This window comes from Lactuca virosa, chromosome 3 (assembly GCF_052849685.1).
Source record: "Lactuca virosa cultivar CGN04683 chromosome 3, Lactuca_virosa_CGN04683_v6, whole genome shotgun sequence".
NCBI lineage: Eukaryota > Viridiplantae > Streptophyta > Magnoliopsida > Asterales > Asteraceae > Lactuca > Lactuca virosa.
In genome coordinates, this window is record NC_136428.1 from 126872908 (window position 1) to 126893770 (window position 20863).

Here is a 20863-nt window from a genome sequence, read left to right on the forward strand (position 1 = left end):
AGTCTAGAAATCCTACAAATTCCTAGTTCGCTTAAACTAATGCTCTGATACCAACTGTGACATCCCCATTTTCACGGTCAGAAAAGACCGATTTTGTTTATGCTTTGTTTAAAAATCAGAGTAACATTTTAAATAAAAGTGTTGCGGAATTTGTTCCCAAAATAAAATATGATAAAGATTTATCAAAGCATTTCCGTAGAAATGTATTTCATTAAAAACCTCGGGATGTCATGTTCAATACAGATCAAAAGCATAAACAGTACAATATAAGCCTTACTACATTTATTCATAATCTCTCATCCCAAACATCATATCTATGCTCGTGCGCCACTACCTGTAATACAAGAAACTGAGTGGGTCAGGCTTGGGAGCCTGGTGAGCACATAGGGTTTTCAACCCACAATAAATAAGTTTATTAATTTCATCAATCAACAATAACCCGATTACCCGTTCCCGTTATCCTCACATTACGTCCCTAAAACACCTATCATAAGGGACCTAGACTAAGGATCAATATCGGGATGGACACTACTGCCAAGGGGTCTCCTCAGCAATAAATGTCCTAAAGGCAACCATGAGGGGGATGGAGTACACCGGTGAAGACATCGTTCACAAACACCTACAGGTTGCGAGCCTGCTAGCGTTCCACTGGACTGTCTAGAAGAGTCCGTGGTCGTCATCCATACTCCGCTAGATGACAGAATCAATAACAACAACATCGAGGCCTCTCATCATTTTTTCACGCATCGTCTTATTACATCTACCCATGTTTTACCCCAACATTTTTGTAGATATAAAATACATATACATTTTAAATTATTTAAAACATGTATAAAAATCTTTCATCAGCATAGGCAGCAAGTATTCAGATAATATGCACACATAGCACGTAATTAATATAAAATACTTCATATCTATGTGTAAGATGAAAGTAACTATGCACTCACCTGATTAGGTGGTGACTCGGTATTTGAACAGCACTTCGTTATCTCAAAACAATTTTTCCTTGACCAAAACCTAGTATTAATACCACTAGAGTTTAGTTTTAACGTTAACCGTGACTAATTAATAGTCTAGCTATTATTATTATTATATAAGCGTTAAATAACACTCAATATATAAATAATAATAGCCCAAATAATTATTTTAAGGACCTAATAACATTACTATAATTATTTAAAAGTAATATTAAAAATTTTGTAGGCGTACCTTACTTACAGCGGGTTTTTCTCAAAAACAATTATCCCTTGATAAAACAGCGAGTTTTTCTTAAAACCGGGCTTCTTGCGGGCAGATCTTCAGCTTGAATGGATAGAGAGAGTATAGAGAGTGAAAGTATGGGTTGAAGGTGTGAAGAATGAGGCAGCCCCGAGCCTCAATTTATAGTGTTCTGGGTGCTCCACTAGTGCTCCACTACCTGCTCCACTAATTGCTTAGTGCTCCACTACCTGCTCCACTACTTTCATTTAGACTCTATCGGCTAATTCTCGGCCGATCTTAAATTTAACAGTAGGAGGAGATTAGACTGCTAAATGACTGCGAAGAATTCGTAACTCCTTCATACGGACTCCGTTTTCGTCTGTCTTTTTACCGTTGAGTTCTTATTAATGATATATTCAACTCTCATTTAGGTCGCGTAAGCCAAAAATCGCTCGAACTAAAATTCGAGTTTCGGGTTGTACACTGCTAAGCCGAAACTTTGAAAAATCATAACTTCCTCATACGAAGTCAGATTTGGGCGTTCTTTTTATGGATTTTCTTGGTTTAACATATACTACAACTTTGGTTTAGATCACTAAGGCTAAAAGTCGCTGCATCGTAAATTCACTATTTACGCTTCCCGGTGTCGTGCCGGTTTTGCCGTAAAACTTCGGCGGGTCATAACTTCTTCGTTACAAATCGGATTTCGGCGTTCTTTATATTCCCGAAATCCTTGTTTCAACCACTACAACTTTATGTAAAGATATCGGGCTTATATCATATTTTAATTTTGACGCTTATTTTTATTCTTTATTAATTATACATTTATAATTAAATAATAAGCACATAAATTCACAAAATACTCAAATATTTCATTTTTATTACATCAAAAGAGTTACAATAGTTGACCTAGACTATTACATCGTCTAAAAATGCTTAGCCCCGAAACCCGGGCGTTACACATTAGTTAGTCCAAACGACATAACCAAGAACTCGTAGTGTCCATATCTCGTTCTGAACGCAGTCTTCTCAATATCCTGATCTCTCACCTTCAGTTGATGATATCCTGACCTAAGATCGATCTTTGAGAAATAACTTGAACCTTGCAGTTGATCGAACAGGTCATCAATCCTTGGCAACGGATATCTATTCTTTATTGTTGCCTTGTTCAGCTCTCTGTAATCAATACACATTCTCATACTTCCATCTTTCTTTTTCACGAATAACACCGGAGCTCCCCAGGGTGATAAACTAGGTCTAATGAAACCTTTGTCCAATAACTCCTAAAGTTGCATCATCAGCTCCTTCATCTCCGTCGGTGCTAATCGGTAAAATGCTTTTGCTATTGGTGTCGTTCCTGGTAACAAGTCAATACGGAATTCTACTTGTCGATCAGGCGGTAATCCGGGAAGATCTTCGGGAAATACTTCCGGATAATCACACACGACAGGAATGCTCTGTATCACCTTCTTTTCCTTCTTAGCATCGATCACGAATGCTAAATATGATGTACATCCCTTGGTCAAACATTTTCTGGCTTTCATTAGAGAAATGATTCCAGAATTTACCCTGCGTTTGTCCCCATACACCATAAACGACTCTTTCCCAAGCGGGTTTACTTTTACGATCTTCTTTTTGCACAGTATTTTCGCATCATTGGTGCTAAGCCAATCCATTCCCAACACGATGTCGAAACCATTAAGTTTGATAGGCAATAATTCCTCGTGAAACTTATTCCCGTTCAAATCAATTAAGATGTTTTTCATACGATGGCTAACAGGTACAAACTTGCCACTAGCAACTTCGACTAATAAGGCATTATCTAGTCTATCGACAGGCAAAGCTAGATTTCTACCAAATTCATGCGAAATAAAGGAGTAGTTGGCTCCAGAATCAAATAAAATTTGGGTAGGCAATTTGTTTACGAGAAAGGTACCTGAAGCGACATCAGCTTCTTCCTTAGCAGCTTCCAGTGTCATCTGGAAGGCTCTAGCCTTCGGCTTTGGTGGAATGTTGGGTCTTCCTGCTTCCTTCTTCTTCGGGCAGTCCCTCGAAATGTGCCCCTCCTCGTTGCACTCATAACAGACCTTCTTAGTGAATGTGCATTCATTGGCATAGTGCCTAGGCTTCCCACATTTGAAACAAGTGACCCCTCCGTCGTACTTCCCAGAGTGCTTCTTCTTGCACTTGTCACACCACTTCACTTCGCCTCCTCCACCTCCTTTCGAACTAGACTTTGAGAATTTACCCTTTTTGCTGGACCCCGAGGGTCCGTCAAACTTCTTCTTCTCACCAACCTCTGACCTTTCCAGACCTTTCTCCCTGATCTGGGTCTCAACATTTCTGGCAGCCCAGATGGCGGCTTTCAACGTGGTTGCTTGCTTAACTATTAGACCATAGTCCGCTGGTAGTCCAAGGGCAAACTTATTGACCTTTGAGAGTTCTGTTGGAACTAGGTATGGGATAAGCTTCATTTTCTCCGTGAAACTTGCAGCGTATTCAACAACGCTCATCTTTCCCTTCTTCAAATTCTGAAACTCGTTATTGATTTCCAGTAGGTCCTGCTCTAAGCAGTATTGCAGTTTCAGTTGTTCCACAAAATCTTCCCAAGACATTTTACTCGCTTCTCCCTTGGGCATAGAATCAGCTAACAGCTTCCACCAACTCAACACGCCAGATTTCAACAACGGGATCGCAAGAGCGGTCTTCTGCCTGTTGCTGCATTCGCAACAGTCAAACATTGTCTCCATTTCAGAGATCTAATCCATAATTTGCACCGACGTCGGGCTTCCGGATAGACACGGTGGCTTAGACGCCATAAAATCCTTGTATTTACATCCTCTTCCATCATTTCCTCCATTACGATTGCCTTGTCTAACAATTTGTGGGTTGTCTTGACCAACGGTACCACTGAAGTTTCCACCTTCCGATGGCCCTCCATTCACTTCGGGCTCTTCAACTTGGATTGAAAGTACTTCACGATTTTGTCGAAGCAGACGTCTAGTTTCTTCCATCTGATTATCCAACATCGCCTGAATCATCAATTGTACACCAGCCATCGTTACTGGCTCAGGTGCTGCAGCTACAACATGTATTTGCTCAATTAAAGGTGGTCGATTCCTGTTTTAGTTTGCGTTTCCAGCTCTACTGCGGGTTCTTGCCATTTTGATCTATACCCCGAATAAGGTGAATTTAGATATTTATTCAGGATAGACGTTTAAATCATCCTTATCTCTTCGAAACGTTTACATGTTAGTTCTAATATCGTAGTCGTACGTTTAGAATCCTAAACACATAAGGTTTCCAGATCCGGTCGGCAACAGACCATAGATCCGAACAAATAACAGCATATAAGGCATAAATCATTTAGCACATAAAAGCATTTTAGGCACAATTCCTAAAATAAGCTAGTGCTCACACCTCACAATCATCGTTTAGCATTCTAAGTTTAAGTCTAGAAATCCTACAAATTCCTAGTTCGCTTAAACTAATGCTCTGATACCAACTGTGACATCCCCATTTTCACGGCCAGAAAAGACCGATTTTTGTTTATGCTTTGTTTAAAAATCAGAGTAACATTTTAAATAAAAGTGTTGCGGAATTTGTTCCCAAAATAAAATATGATAAGGATTTATCAAAACATTTTCGTAGAAATGTATTTCATTAAAAGCCTCGGGATGTCATGTTCGATACAGATCAAAATCATAAACAGTACAATATAACCTTACTACATTTATTCATAATCTCTCATCCCAAACATCATATCTATGCTCGTGCGCCACTACCTGTAATACAAGAAACTGAGTGGGTCAGGCTTGGGAGCCTGGTGAGCACATAGGGTTTTCAACCCACAATAAATAAGTTTATTAATTTCATCAATCAACAATAACCCGATTACCCGTTCCCGTTATCCTCACATTACGTCCCTAAAACACTTATCATAAGGGACCTAGACTAAGGATCAATATTGGGATGGACACTACTGCCAAGGGGTTTCCTTACCAATAAATGTCCTAAAGGCAACCATGAGGGGGATGGAGTACACCGGTGAAGACATCGTTCACAAACACCTACAGGTTGCGAGCCTGCTAGCGTTCCATTGGACTGTCTAGAAGAGTCTATGGTCGTCATCCATACTCCGCTAGATGACAGAATCAACAACAACAACATCGAGGCCTCGCATCATTTTTTTTCATACATCGTCTTATTACATCTACCCATGTTTTACCCCAACATTTTTGCACATATAAAATACATATACAATTTAAATTATTTAAAACATGTATAAAAATCTTTCATCAGCATAGGCAGCAAGTATTCAGATAATATGTCCACATAGCACGTAATTAATATAAAATACTTCATATCTATGTGTAAGATGAAAGTAACTATGCACTCACCTGATTAGGTGGTGACTCGGTATTTGAACAGCACTTCGTTATCTCAAAACAATTTTTCCTTGACCAAAACCTAGTATTAATACCACTAGAGTTTAGTTTTAACGTTAACCGTGACTAATTAATAGTCTAGCTATTATTATTATTATATAAGCGTTAAATAACACTCAATATATAAATAATAATAGCCCAAATAATTATTTTAAGGACCTAATAACATTACTATAATTATTTAAAAGTTATATTAAAAATTTCGTAGGCGTACCTTACTTACAGCGGGTTTTTCTCAAAACCGGGCTTCACTGGAGCAGCGTTTCCGAGCCGAAAGGTTCTTTTCTCGGGACTCCGGGAGCCTCGGGACTTCCTTTGGGTGCTAGGGGGTTTGCCTAGACTTTAGGGGCTCAAGGGAGCTTAGAGAGAGAGAGAGTTTAGAGAGACAAAGTGGAAGAGGAAAGGTGTAAGAAATGAGAGAACTCGGCACTTCTATTTATAGTGAGTTGGGGCATGTGGTGGCCTTCTGGTGGTGCCACTTGTCCAAATTCTGGTGGTGTCACTTGTCCAATTTCTGATGGTGCCATGTGTCCAATTTCTGGTGGTGCCACATGTCCAATTTCTGGTGGTGCCACGTCACCCAATATCGCGTATCGGCCTCCCATCTTAGAAAAATCATAACTCTCGCATACGAGCTCCGTTTTTGACGTTATTTAAATCCACGCGAAGGTGGGAACGTAATCTACAACTTTCGTTTAGACTCTGTTGGCTAATTTTGAATTTATTTTAAAAGTTATATTTTTAACAGGCCGGGACAGGATTGGTCCGTTAAAAATTCATAACTTCTTCATCCGACGTCCGTTTTCGTATGTCTTTTTATTGTTACGCCACAATTAAAGAGCTCTTCGATTCTCATTTAGGTCTTGTCGGCTAAAAACTCGCTTTATCATAAATTCACTATTTACGCTTCCCGGTATCGTGCCGGTTCCGTCGTGAAACTTCGTCGGGTCATAACTTTTTCGTTATAACTCGGATTTCGGTGTTCTTTATACCTCCGGAATCCTTGTTTTGACCACTACAACTTTATGTAAAGATATCAGGATTATCTCATATTTTAATTTTGACGCTTATTTTTATTCTTTATTAATTATACATTTATAATTAAATAATAAGCACACAAATTCACATAATTCAGAAAATACTCAAATATTTCATTTTTATTACATCAAAAGAGTTACAATAGTTGACCTAGACTATTACATCGTTTAAAAATGCTTAGCCCCGAAACCCAGGCGTTACAAGTGGTATCAAAGACTAGGTAGTTTTCTTTTGTATTTGATACATTGTTGAATTTTTCAAACCTCAAAAGTCAAAAAATCTAGCCTCTTCCTGATGAACTCGTCGAGTCACCTGATGAACTCGACGAGCTAGGGCAACCAGATTTCATTAAGGGCTAAGGTTCTGGAAAATTCTTGTGGGTTGGTTAGAGCCGAAGTAACCGGATGAGGTCTTTGACTGAAATCCTAATTGTTCAGTTATATATAAAGATCCCTTTGGCATCCCAAAACCGGCCACTTTAACCCTAAGGATCATAGAGCCGTTTTTGAGCCTCCTCCCCCTATTTCCAAGATTATCCAATTGCTTTGGTGTTTATGATTCATTAGAGGCATCACATTTGAGGTGCTAGATACTCAAAAACTCAAGATCAACAAGCAATAATCAAAGGTAACTTTCGAACTTGTTTATTAGATGTTAATTTCGTTTTTGTTGTATGCTAGATTAGGGTTTATGAGCTTTGGATGATTATTTCATGTACAAATAGAAAAAACCTAGATCCAAAGCTTTAGGGTTTGCATGTGCACCATAGGATTGATGTTTTGCTCATAACCCAATAGTGGTATCAGAGACTAGGTCGTTTTTCTTTTGTATTTGATGTATTGTTGAATTTTTCAAACATCAAAAGTCAAAAAATCTAGCCTCTGCCTGATGAACTCGTCGAGTCACCTGATGAACTCGACGAGTCAGGGCAACCGGATTTCGTCAAAGGGCTAAGGTTCTGGAAAATTCTTGTGGGCTGCTTAGAGCCTAAGCAACCATATGAGGTCTTTAACTGAAATCCTAATTCCTCAGCTATATATAAAGACCCCTTTGGCATCCAAAAACCCGGCCACTTGAACCCTAAGGATCATAGATCCATTTTGAGCCTCCTCGCCCTCTTTCCAAGATTCACCAATTGCTTTGCTGATTGATTAGAGGCATCACATTTGAGGTGATAGATTCTCAAAAGCTCTAGATCAACAAGCAATAATCAAAGGTAACTTTCTAACTTATTTATTAGATGTTAATTTCGTTTTTGTTGTATGCAAGATTAGGGTTTATGAGCTTTGGATGATTATTGCATGTACAAATAGAAAAACCTAGATCCAAAGCTTTAGGATTTGCATGTGCACCATAGGATTGATGTTTTGCTCATAACCCAACAGTCGTATCAGAGACTAGGTCGTTTTTCTTTTGTATTTGATACATTGTTGAATTTTTCAAACCTCAAAAGTCAAAAAATCTAGCCTCTACCGGATGAACTCGTCGAGACACCTGATGAACTCGACGAGTCAGGGCAACCGGATTTCGTCAAAGGGCTAAGGTTCTGGAAAATTCTTTTGGGCTGCTTAGTGCCTAAGCAAACGTATGAGGTCTTTGACTGAAATCCTAATTCTTTAGCTATATATAAAGACCCCTTTGGCATCCCAAAACCGGCCACTTGAACCCTAAGGATAATAGATCCGTTTTTGAGCCTCCTCCCTATCTTTCCAAGATTCTCCAATTGTTTTGGTGTCTATGATTGATTAGAGGCATCACATTTGAGGTGCTAGATTCTCAAAAGCTCAAGGTCAACAAGCAATAATCAAACTTAACTTTCTAACTTGTTTATTAGTTGTTAATTTCGTTTTTTTGTATGCTAGATTAGAGTTTATGAGCTTTGGATGATTATTGCATGTGCAAATAGAAAAACCAAGATCCAAAGCTTTAGGGTTTGCATGTGCACCATAGGATTGATGTTTTGCTCATAACCCAACAGTGGTATCAGAAACTAGGTAGTTTTTCTTTTGTATTTGATGCATTGTTGAATTTTTCAAACCTCAAAAGTCAAAAAATCTAGCCTCTTCCTGATGAACTCACCAAGTCACCTGATGAACTCGACGAGTTAGGGCAACCGGATTTCGTTAAAGGGCTAAGGTTCTGGAAAATTCTTGTGGGTTGGTTAGAGCCTAAGCAACTGGACGAGGTCTTTGACTGAAATCCTAATTCTTCAGCTATATATAAAGACCCCTTTGGCATCCCAAAACCGACCACTTTAACCCTAACAATCATAGAGCCGTTTTTGAGCCTCCTCCCCCTCTTTCCAAGATTCTCCAATTGCTTTGGTGTTTATGATTCATTAGAGGCATCACATTTGAGGTGCTAGATTCTCAAAAGATTAAGACCAACAAGCAATAATCAAAGTTAACTTTCTAACTTGTTTAATAGATGTTAATTTCGTTTTTTTTGTATGGTAGATTAGGGTTTATGAGCTTTGGATGATTATTGCATGTGCAAATAGAAAAACCAAGATCCAAAGCTTTAGGGTTTGCATGTGCACCATAGGATTGATGTTTTGCTCATAACCCAACAGTGGTATCAGAGACTAGGTAATTTTTCTTTTGTATTTGATGCATTGTTGAGTTTTTCAAACCTCAAAAGTCAAAAAATATAGCCTCTTCCTGATGAACTCGTCGAGTCACCTGATGAACTCGACGAGTTAGGGCAACCGGATTTCGTTAAAGGGCTAAGGTTCTGGAAAATTCTTATGGGTTGGTTAGAGTCTAAGCAACTGGATGAGGTCTTTGACTGAAATCCTAATTCTTCAGCTATATATAAAGACCCCTTTGGCATCCCAAAACCGGCCACTTTAACCCTAACGATCATAGAGCCGTTTTTGAGCCTCCTCCCCCTCTTTCCAAGATTCTCCAATTGCTTTGGTGTTTATGATTCATTAGAGGCATCACATTTGAGGTGCTAGATTCTCAAAAGATTAAGACCAACAAGCAATAATCAAAGTGAACTTTCTAACTTGTTTAATAAATGTTAATTTCGTTTTTGTTGTATGCTAGATTAGGGTTTATGAGATTTGGATGATTATTGCATGTACAAATAGAAAAACCTAGATCCAAAGCTTTAGGGTTTGCATGTGCACCATAGGATTGATGTTTTGCTCATAAACCAATAGTGGTATTAGAGACTAGGTCTTTTTTCTTTTGTATTTGATGTATTGTTGAATTTTTCAAACCTCAAAAGTCAAAAAATCTAGCCTCTGCCTGATGAACTTGTCAAGTCACCTGATGAACTCGACGAGTCAGGGCAACCGGATTTCGTTAAAGGGCTAAGGTTCTGGAAAATTCTTGTGGGCTGCTTAGAGCCAAAGCAACCATATGAGGTCTTTAACTGAAATCCTAATTCCTCAGCTATATATAAAGACCCCTTTGGCATCAAAAAACCGGCCACTTGAACCCTAAGGATCATAGGTCCATTTTGAGCCTCCTCCCCCTCTTTCCAAGATTCTCCAATTGCTTTGCTGATTGATTAGAGGCATCACATTTGAGGTGATAGATTCTCAAAAGCTCTAGATCAACAAGCAATAATCAAAGGTAACTTTCTAACTTATTTATTAGATGTTAATTTCGTTTTTGTTGTATGCTAGATTAGGGTTTATGAGCTTTGGATGATTATTGCATGTACAAATAGAAAAACCTAGATCCAAAGCTTTAGGATTTGCATGTGCACCATAGGATTGATGTTTTGCTCATAACCCAACAGTGGTATCAGAGACTAGGTCGTTTTTCTTTTGTATTTGATACATTGTTGAATTTTTCAAACCTCAAAAGTCAAAAAATCTAGCCTCTACCGGATGAACTCTTCGAGACACCTGATGAACTCGACGAGTCAGGGCAACCGGATTTCGTCAAAGGGCTAAGGTTCTGGAAAATTCTTGTGGGCTGCTTAGAGCCTAAGCAAACGTATGAGGTCTTTGACTGAAATCCTAATTCTTCAGCTATATATAAAGACCAAATGATTATTGCATGTGCAAATAGAAAAACCACGATCCAAAGCTTTAGGGTTTGCATGTGCACCATAGGATTGATGTTTTGCTCATAACCCAACAGTGGTATCAGAGACTAGGTAATTTTTCTTTTGTATTTGATGCATTGTTGAGTTTTTCAAACCTCAAAAGTCAAAAAATATAGCCTCTTCCTGATGAACTCGTCGAGTCACCTGATGAACTCGACGAGTTAGGGCAACCGGATTTCGTTAAAGGGCTAAGGTTCTGGAAAATTCTTATGGGTTGGTTAGAGTCTAAGCAACTGGATGAGGTCTTTGACTGAAATCCTAATTCTTCAGCTATATATAAAGACCCCTTTGGCATCCCAAAACCGGCCACTTTAACCCTAACGATCATAGAGCCGTTTTTGAGCCTCCTCCCCCTCTTTCCAAGATTCTCCAATTGCTTTGGTGTTTATGATTCATTAGAGGCATCACATTTGAGGTGCTAGATTCTCAAAAGATTAAGACCAACAAGCAATAATCAAAGTTAACTTTCTAACTTGTTTAATAAATGTTAATTTCGTTTTTGTTGTATGCTAGATTAGGGTTTATGAGATTTGGATGATTATTGCATGTACAAATAGAAAAACCTAGATCCAAATCTTTAGGGTTTGCATGTGCACCATAGGATTGATGTTTTGCTCATAAACCAATAGTGGTATTAGAGACTAGGTCTTTTTTCTTTTGTATTTGATGTATTGTTGAATTTTTCAAACCTCAAAAGTCAAAAAATCTAGCCTCTGCCTGATGAACTTGTCAAGTCACCTGATGAACTCGACGAGTCAGGGCAACCGGATTTCGTTAAAGGGCTAAGGTTCTGGAAAATTCTTGTGGGCTGCTTAGAGCCTAAGCAACCATATGAGGTCTTTAACTGAAATCCTAATTCCTCAGCTATATATAAAGACCCCTTTGGCATCAAAAAACCGGCCACTTGAACCCTAAGGATCATAGGTCCATTTTGAGCCTCCTCCCCCTCTTTCCAAGATTCTCCAATTGCTTTGCTGATTGATTAGAGGCATCACATTTGAGGTGATAGATTCTCAAAAGCTCTAGATCAACAAGCAATAATCAAAGGTAACTTTCTAACTTATTTATTAGATGTTAATTTCGTTTTTGTTGTATGCTAGATTAGGGTTTATGAGCTTTGGATGATTATTGCATGTACAAATAGAAAAACCTAGATCCAAAGCTTTAGGATTTGCATGTGCACCATAGGATTGATGTTTTGCTCATAACCCAACAGTGGTATCAGAGACTAGGTCGTTTTTCTTTTGTATTTGATACATTGTTGAATTTTTCAAACCTCAAAAGTCAAAAAATCTAGCCTCTACCGGATGAACTCTTCGAGACACCTGATGAACTCGACGAGTCAGGGCAACCGGATTTCGTCAAAGGGCTAAGGTTCTGGAAAATTCTTGTGGGCTGCTTAGAGCCTAAGCAAACGTATGAGGTCTTTGACTGAAATCCTAATTCTTCAGCTATATATAAAGACCCCTTTGGCATCCCAAAACCGGCCACTTGAACCCTAAGGATAATAGATCCGTTTTTGAGCCTCCTCCCCCTCTTTCCAAGATTCTCCAATTGTTTTGGTGTCTATGATTCATTAGAGGCATCACATTTGAGGTGCTAGATTCTCAAAAGCTCAAGGTCAACAAGCAATAATCAAACTTAACTTTCTAACTTGTTTATTAGTTGTTAATTTCGTTTTTTTTTGTATGCTAGATTAGAGTTTATGAGCTTTGGATCATTATTGCATGTGCAAATACAAAAACCAAGATCCAAAGCTTTAGGGTTTGCATGTGCACCATAGGATTGATGTTTTGCTCATAACCCAACAGTGGTATCAGAAACTAGGTAGTTTTTCTTTTGTATTTGATGCATTGTTGTATTTTTCAAACCTCAAAAGTCAAAAAATCTAGCCTCTTCGTGATGAACTCGTCGAGTCACCTGATGAACTCGACGAGTTAGGGCAACCGGATTTCGTTAAAGGGCTAAGGTTCTGGAAAATTCTTGTGGGTTGGTTAGAGCCTAAGCAACTGGATGAGGTCTTTGACTGAAATCCTAATTCTTCAGCTATATATAAAGACCCCTTTGGCATCCCAAAACCGACCACTTTAACCCTAACGATCATAGAGCCGTTTTTGAGCCTCCTCCCCCTCTTTCCAAGATTCTCCAATTGCTTTGGTGTTTATGATTCATTAGAGGCATCACATTTGAGGTGCTAGATTCTCAAAAGATTAAGACCAACAAGCAATAATCAAAGTTAACTTTCTAACTTGTTTAATAGATGTTAATTTCGTTTTTTTTTGTATGGTAGATTAGGGTTTAGGAGCTATGGATGATTATTGCATGTGCAAATAGAAAAACCAAGATCCAAAGCTTTAGGGTTTGCATGTGCATCATAGGATTGATGTTTTGCTCATAACCCAACAGTGGTATCAGAGACTAGGTAGTTTTTCTTTTGTATTTGATGCATTGTTGAATTTTTCAAACCTCAAAAGTCAAAAAATCTAGCCTCTTCCTGATGAACTCGTCGAGTCACCTGATGAACTCGACGAGTTAGGGCAACCGGATTTCGTTAAAGGGCTAAGGTTCTGGAAAATTCTTATGGGTTGGTTAGAGTCTAAGCAACTGGATGAGGTCTTTGACTGAAATCCTAATTCTTCAGCTATATATAAAGACCCCTTTGGCATCCCAAAACCGGCCACTTTAACCCTAACGATCATAGAGCCGTTTTTGAGCCTCCTCCCCCTCTTTCCAAGATTCTCCAATTGCTTTGGTGTTTATGATTCATTAGAGGCATCACATTTGAGGTGCTAGATTCTCAAAAGATTAAGACCAACAAGCAAAAATCAAAGTTAACTTTCTAACTTGTTTAATAAATGTTAATTTCGTTTTTGTTGTATGCTAGATTAGGGTTTATGAGATTTGGATGATTATTGCATGTACAAATAGAAAAACCTAGATCCAAAGCTTTAGGGTTTGCATGTGCACCATAGGATTGATGTTTTGCTCATAACCCAATAGTGGCATCAGAGACTAAGTCGTTTTTCTTTTGTATTTGATGTATTGTTGAATTTTTCAAAACTCAAAAGTCAAAAAATCTAGCCTCTGCCTGATGAACTTGTCGAGTCACCTGATGAACTCGATGAGTCAGGGCAACCGGATTTCGTCAAAGGGCTAAGGTTCTGGAAAATTCTTGTGGGCTGCTTAGAGCCTAAGCAACCGGATGAGGTCTTTGACTGAAATCCTAATTCTTCAGCTATATATAAAGACCCCTTTGGCATCCCAAAACCGGCCACTTGAACCCTAAGGATCATAGATCTGTTTTTGAGCCTCCTCCTCCTCTGTCCAACATTCTCCAATTGCTTTGGTGTCTTTGATTGATTAGAGGCATCACATTTGAGGTGATAGATTCTCAAAAGCTCCAGATGAACAAGCAATAATCAAAGTTAACTTTCCAACTTATTTATTAGATGTTAATTTCGTTTTTGTTGTATGCTAGATTAGGGTTTATGAGCTTTGGATTATTATTGCATGTGCAAATAGAAAAACCTAGATCCAAAGCTTTAGGGTTTGCATGTGCACCATAGGATTGATGTTTTGCTCATAACTCAATAGTGGTATCAGAGACTAGGTCGTTTTTCTTTTGTATTTGATACATTGTTGAATTTTTCAAACCTCAAAAGTCAAAAAATCTAGCCTCTACCGGATGAACTCGTCGAGTCACCTGATGAACGCGACGTGTCAGGGCAACCGGATTTCGTCAAAGGGCTAAGGTTCTGGAAAATTCTTGTGGGCTGCTTAGAGCCTAAGCAAAGGGATGAGGTCTTTGACTGAAATCCTAATTCTTCAGCTATATATAAAGACCCCTTTGGCATCCCAAAACCGGCCAATTGAACCCTAAGGATCATAGATCCGTTTTTGAGCCTCCTCCCCCTCTTTCCAAGATTCTCCAATTGTTTTTGTGTATATGATTCATTAGAGGCATCACATTTGAGGTGCTAGATTCTCAAAAGCTCAAGATCAACAAGCAATAATCAAAGTTAACTTTCTAACTTGTTTAATATATGTTAATTTCGTTTTTATTGTATGCTAGATTAGGGTTTATGAGCTTTGGATGATTATTGCATGTGCAAATAGAAAAACCAAGATCCATAGTTTTAGGGTTTGCATGTGCACCATAGGATTGATGTTTTGCTCATAACCCAACAGTGGTATCAGAGACTAGGTCGTTTTTCTTTTGTATTTGATACATTGTTGAATTTTTCAAACCTCAAAAGTCAAAAAATCTAGCCTCTACCGGATGAACTCTTCGAGACACCTGATGAACTCGACGAGTCAGGGCAACCGGATTTCGTCAAAGGGCTAAGGTTCTGGAAAATTCTTGTGGGCTGCTTAGAGCCTAAGCAAACGTATGAGGTCTTTGACTGAAATCCTAATTCTTCAGCTATATATAAAGACCCCTTTGGCATCCCAAAACCGGCCACTTGAACCCTAAGGATAATAGATCCGTTTTTGAGCCTCCTCCCCCTCTTTCCAAGATTCTCCAATTGTTTTGGTGTCTATGATTCATTAGAGGCATCACATTTGAGGTGCTAGATTCTCAAAAGCTCAAGGTCAACAAGCAATAATCAAACTTAACTTTCTAACTTGTTTATTAGTTGTTAATTTCGTTTTTTTTGTATGCTAGATTAGAGTTTATGAGCTTTGGATCATTATTGCATGTGCAAATACAAAAACCAAGATCCAAAGCTTTAGGGTTTGCATGTGCACCATAGGATTGATGTTTTGCTCATAACCCAACAGTGGTATCAGAAACTAGGTAGTTTTTCTTTTGTATTTGATGCATTGTTGTATTTTTCAAACCTCAAAAGTCAAAAAATCTAGCCTCTTCGTGATGAACTCGTCGAGTCACCTGATGAACTCGACGAGTTAGGGCAACCGGATTTCGTTAAAGGGCTAAGGTTCTGGAAAATTCTTGTGGGTTGGTTAGAGCCTAAGCAACTGGATGAGGTCTTTGACTGAAATCCTAATTCTTCAGCTATATATAAAGACCCCTTTGGCATCCCAAAACCGACCACTTTAACCCTAACGATCATAGAGCCGTTTTTGAGCCTCCTCCCCCTCTTTCCAAGATTCTCCAATTGCTTTGGTGTTTATGATTCATTAGAGGCATCACATTTGAGGTGCTAGATTCTCAAAAGATTAAGACCAACAAGCAATAATCAAAGTTAACTTTCTAACTTGTTTAATAGATGTTAATTTCGTTTTTTTTTGTATGGTAGATTAGGGTTTAGGAGCTATGGATGATTATTGCATGTGCAAATAGAAAAACCAAGATCCAAAGCTTTAGGGTTTGCATGTGCATCATAGGATTGATGTTTTGCTCATAACCCAACAGTGGTATCAGAGACTAGGTAGTTTTTCTTTTGTATTTGATGCATTGTTGAATTTTTCAAACCTCAAAAGTCAAAAAATCTAGCCTCTTCCTGATGAACTCGTCGAGTCACCTGATGAACTCGACGAGTTAGGGCAACCGGATTTCGTTAAAGGGCTAAGGTTCTGGAAAATTCTTATGGGTTGGTTAGAGTCTAAGCAACTGGATGAGGTCTTTGACTGAAATCCTAATTCTTCAGCTATATATAAAGACCCCTTTGGCATCCCAAAACCGGCCACTTTAACCCTAACGATCATAGAGCCGTTTTTGAGCCTCCTCCCCCTCTTTCCAAGATTCTCCAATTGCTTTGGTGTTTATGATTCATTAGAGGCATCACATTTGAGGTGCTAGATTCTCAAAAGATTAAGACCAACAAGCAAAAATCAAAGTTAACTTTCTAACTTGTTTAATAAATGTTAATTTCGTTTTTGTTGTATGCTAGATTAGGGTTTATGAGATTTGGATGATTATTGCATGTACAAATAGAAAAACCTAGATCCAAAGCTTTAGGGTTTGCATGTGCACCATAGGATTGATGTTTTGCTCATAACCCAATAGTGGCATCAGAGACTAAGTCGTTTTTCTTTTGTATTTGATGTATTGTTGAATTTTTCAAAACTCAAAAGTCAAAAAATCTAGCCTCTGCCTGATGAACTTGTCGAGTCACCTGATGAACTCGATGAGTCAGGGCAACCGGATTTCGTCAAAGGGCTATGGTTCTGGAAAATTCTTGTGGGCTGCTTAGAGCCTAAGCAACCGGATGAGGTCTTTGACTGAAATCCTAATTCTTCAGCTATATATAAAGACCCCTTTGGCATCCCAAAACCGGCCACTTGAACCCTAAGGATCATAGATCTGTTTTTGAGCCTCCTCCTCCTCTGTCCAACATTCTCCAATTGCTTTGGTGTCTTTGATTGATTAGAGGCATCACATTTGAGGTGATAGATTCTCAAAAGCTCCAGATGAACAAGCAATAATCAAAGTTAACTTTCCAACTTATTTATTAGATGTTAATTTCGTTTTTGTTGTATGCTAGATTAGGGTTTATGAGCTTTGGATTATTATTGCATGTGCAAATAGAAAAACCTAGATCCAAAGCTTTAGGGTTTGCATGTGCACCATAGGATTGATGTTTTGCTCATAACTCAATAGTGGTATCAGAGACTAGGTCGTTTTTCTTTTGTATTTGATACATTGTTGAATTTTTCAAACCTCAAAAGTCAAAAAATCTAGCCTCTACCGGATGAACTCGTCGAGTCACCTGATGAACGCGACGTGTCAGGGCAACCGGATTTCGTCAAAGGGCTAAGGTTCTGGAAAATTCTTGTGGGCTGCTTAGAGCCTAAGCAAAGGGATGAGGTCTTTGACTGAAATCCTAATTCTTCAGCTATATATAAAGACCCCTTTGGCATCCCAAAACCGGCCAATTGAACCCTAAGGATCATAGATCCGTTTTTGAGCCTCCTCCCCCTCTTTCCAAGATTCTCCAATTGTTTTTGTGTATATGATTCATTAGAGGCATCACATTTGAGGTGCTAGATTCTCAAAAGCTCAAGATCAACAAGCAATAATCAAAGTTAACTTTCTAACTTGTTTAATATATGTTAATTTCGTTTTTATTGTATGCTAGATTAGGGTTTATGAGCTTTGGATGATTATTGCATGTGCAAATAGAAAAACCAAGATCCATAGTTTTAGGGTTTGCATGTGCACCATAGGATTGATGTTTTGCTCATAACCCAACAGTGGTATCAGGATTGATGTTTTGCTCATGAACTCATCAAGTCACCTGATGAACTCGACGAGTTAGGGCAACCGGATTTCGTTAAAGGGCTAAGGTTCTGGAAAATTCTTCTGGGTTGGTTAGAGCCGAAGCAACCGGATGAGGTCTTTCACTGAAATCCTAATTCTTCAGCTATATATAAAAACCCCTTTGGCATCCCAAAACTGGCCACTTGAACCCTAAGGATCATAGAGCCGTTTTTGAGCCTCCTCCCCCTCTTTCCAAGATTCTCCAATTGCTTTGGTGTGTATGATTCATTAGAGGCATCACATTTGAGGTGCTAGATTCTCAAAAGATTACGACCAACAAGCAATAATCAAAGTTAACTTTCTAACTTGTTTAATAGATGTTAATTTCGTTTTTGTTGTATGCTAGATTAGGGTTTATGAGCTTTGGATGATTATTGCATGTACAAATAGAAAAACCTAGATCCAAAGATTTAGTGTTTGCATGTGCACCATAGGATTGATGTATTGCTCATAACCCAATAGTGGTATACGAGACTAGGTCGTTTTTTTTGTATTTGATGTATTCTTGAATTTTTCAAACCTCAAAAGTTAAAAAATCTAGCCTCTGCCTGATGAACTCGTCGAGTCACCTAATGAACTCAACGAGTCAGGGCAACTGGATTTCGTCAAAGGGCTAAGGTTCTGGAAAATTCTTGTGGGCTGCTTAGAGCCCAAGAACCCGGATGAGGTCTTTGACTGAAATCCTAATTCTTCAGCTATATATAAAGACCCCTTTGGCATCCCAAAACCGGCCACTTGAACCCTAAGGATCATAGAGACCTTTTTTGAGCCTCCTCCCCTCTTTCCAAGATTATCCATTTGCTTTGGTGTTTATGATTCATTAGAGGCATCACATTTGAGGTGCTAGATTCTCAAAAGCTCAAGATCAACAAGCAATAATGAAAGGTAACTTTCTAACATGTTTATTAGATGTTAATTTCGTTTTTGTTGTATGCTAGATTAGGGTTTATGAGCTTTGGATGATTATTGGATGTACAACTAAAAACACCTTGATCCAAAGCTTTAGGGTTTGCATGTGCACCATTGGATTGATGTTTGCTCCTAACCGAATAGTGGTAACAGAGACTAGGTCATTTTTCTTTTGTATTTGATGCATTGTTGAATTTTTCAAACCTCAAAAGTCAAAAAAATCTAGCCTCTGCCTGATGAACTCGTCCAGTCACCTGGTGAACTCGACGAGTCAGGGCAACCGGATTTCGCCAAAGGGCTAAGGTTCTAGAAAATTATTGTGGGCTGCTTAGAGCCTAAGCAATCGGATGAGGTCTTTGACTGAAATCCTAATTCTTCAGCTATATATAAAGTCCCCTTTCGCATCCCAAAACCAGCCACTTGAACCCTAAAGATCATAGATCCATTTTTGAGCCTCCTCCTTCTTTTTCCAAGATACTCCTATTGCTTTGGTGTCTATGATCCATTAAATGCATCACATTTGAGGTGTTAGACTCTCAAAAGCTCCAGATCAACAAGCAATAATCCAAGGTAACTTTCTAACTTGTTTATTAGATGTTAATTTCGTTTTTGTTGTATGCTAGATTAGGGTTTATGAGCTTTGGATGATTATTGCATGTACAAATAGAAAAACCTAGATCCAAAGCTTTAGGGTTTGCATGTGCACCATAGGATTGATGCATTGCTCATAAGCCAATAGTGGTATCAGTAAATAGGTCGTTTTTCTTTTTGTATTTGATACATTGTTGAATTTTTCAAACCTCAAAAGTCAAAAAATCTTGCCTCGGCCTGATGAACACGTCGAGTCACCTGATGAACTCGATGAGTCAGGGCAACCGGATTTCTTCCAAGGGCCAAGGTTCTGGAAAATTCTTGTGGGCTTCTTAGAGCCTAAGCAACCGGATTAGGTCTTTGACTGAAATTCTAATTCTTCAGCTATATATAAAGACCCCTTTGGCATCCCAAAACCGGCCACTTGAACCCTAAGGATCGTAGAGCTGTTTTTGAGCCTCCTCCCCCTTTTCCAAGATTCTCCAATAGCTTTGGTGTTTATGATTCATTACAGGCTTCACATTTGAGGTGCTAGATTCTCAAAAGCCCCAGATCAACAAGCAATAATCAAAGGTAACTTTCTAACTTGTTTATTAGATGTTAATTTCGTTTTTGTTGTATGCTAGATTAGGGTCTATGAGCTTTGGATGATTATTGCATGTACAAATAGAAAAACCTGGATCCAAAGCTTTAGGGTTTGCATGTGCACCATAGGATTGAAGTGTTGCTCATAACCCAACAGTGGTATCAGAGACTAGGTCGTTTTTCTTTTGTATTTGATACATTGTTGAATTTTTCAAACCTCAAAAGTCAAAAAATCTAGCTTCTTCCTGATGAACTCGTCGAGTCACCTGATGAACTCGACGAGTTAGGGCAACCAGATTTCGTCCAAGGGCTAAGGTTTGGAAACATTCTTGTGGGCTGCTTAGAGCCTAAGCAACCGGATGAGGGCTTTCACTGAAATCCTAATTCTTCAGCTATATATAAAGACCCCTGTGGCATCCCAAAACCGGCCACTTGAACCCTAAAGATCGTAGATCCGTTTTTGAGCCTCCTCCCCCTCTTTCCAAGATTCTCTAATTGCTTTGGTGATTATGATTCATTAGAGGCATCACATTTGAGGTGCTAGATTCTCAAAAGCTCAAGATCAATAAGCAATAATGAAAGGTAACTTTCTAACTTGTTTATTAGATGTTAATTTCGTTTTTGTTGTATGCTAGATTAGGGTTTATGAGCTTTGGATGATTATTGCATGTACAACTAAAAAAAACCTAGATACAATGCTTTAGGGTTTGCATGTGTGCCATAGGATTGATGTTTTGCTCATAACCCAAGAGTGGTATCAGAGACTAGGTCCGTTTTCTTTTGTATTTGATTGATTAGACGC

At 38.6% G+C, this 20863-nt stretch overlaps 1 long non-coding RNA gene across 1 annotated transcript; it reads right to left on the bottom strand.

The window, feature by feature from the left end:
* Nucleotides 1-221: 221 nt before the first annotated feature.
* Nucleotides 222-1245, bottom strand: LOC145165527 (uncharacterized). The gene is made up of 3 exons (XR_013740105.1): nt 1210-1245; nt 948-1017; nt 222-334 (listed from the first exon to the last, which is right to left on the bottom strand). It is a non-coding gene; the product is annotated as an uncharacterized LOC145165527 (long non-coding RNA).
* Between the last annotated feature and the right edge of the window lie 19618 nt (nt 1246-20863).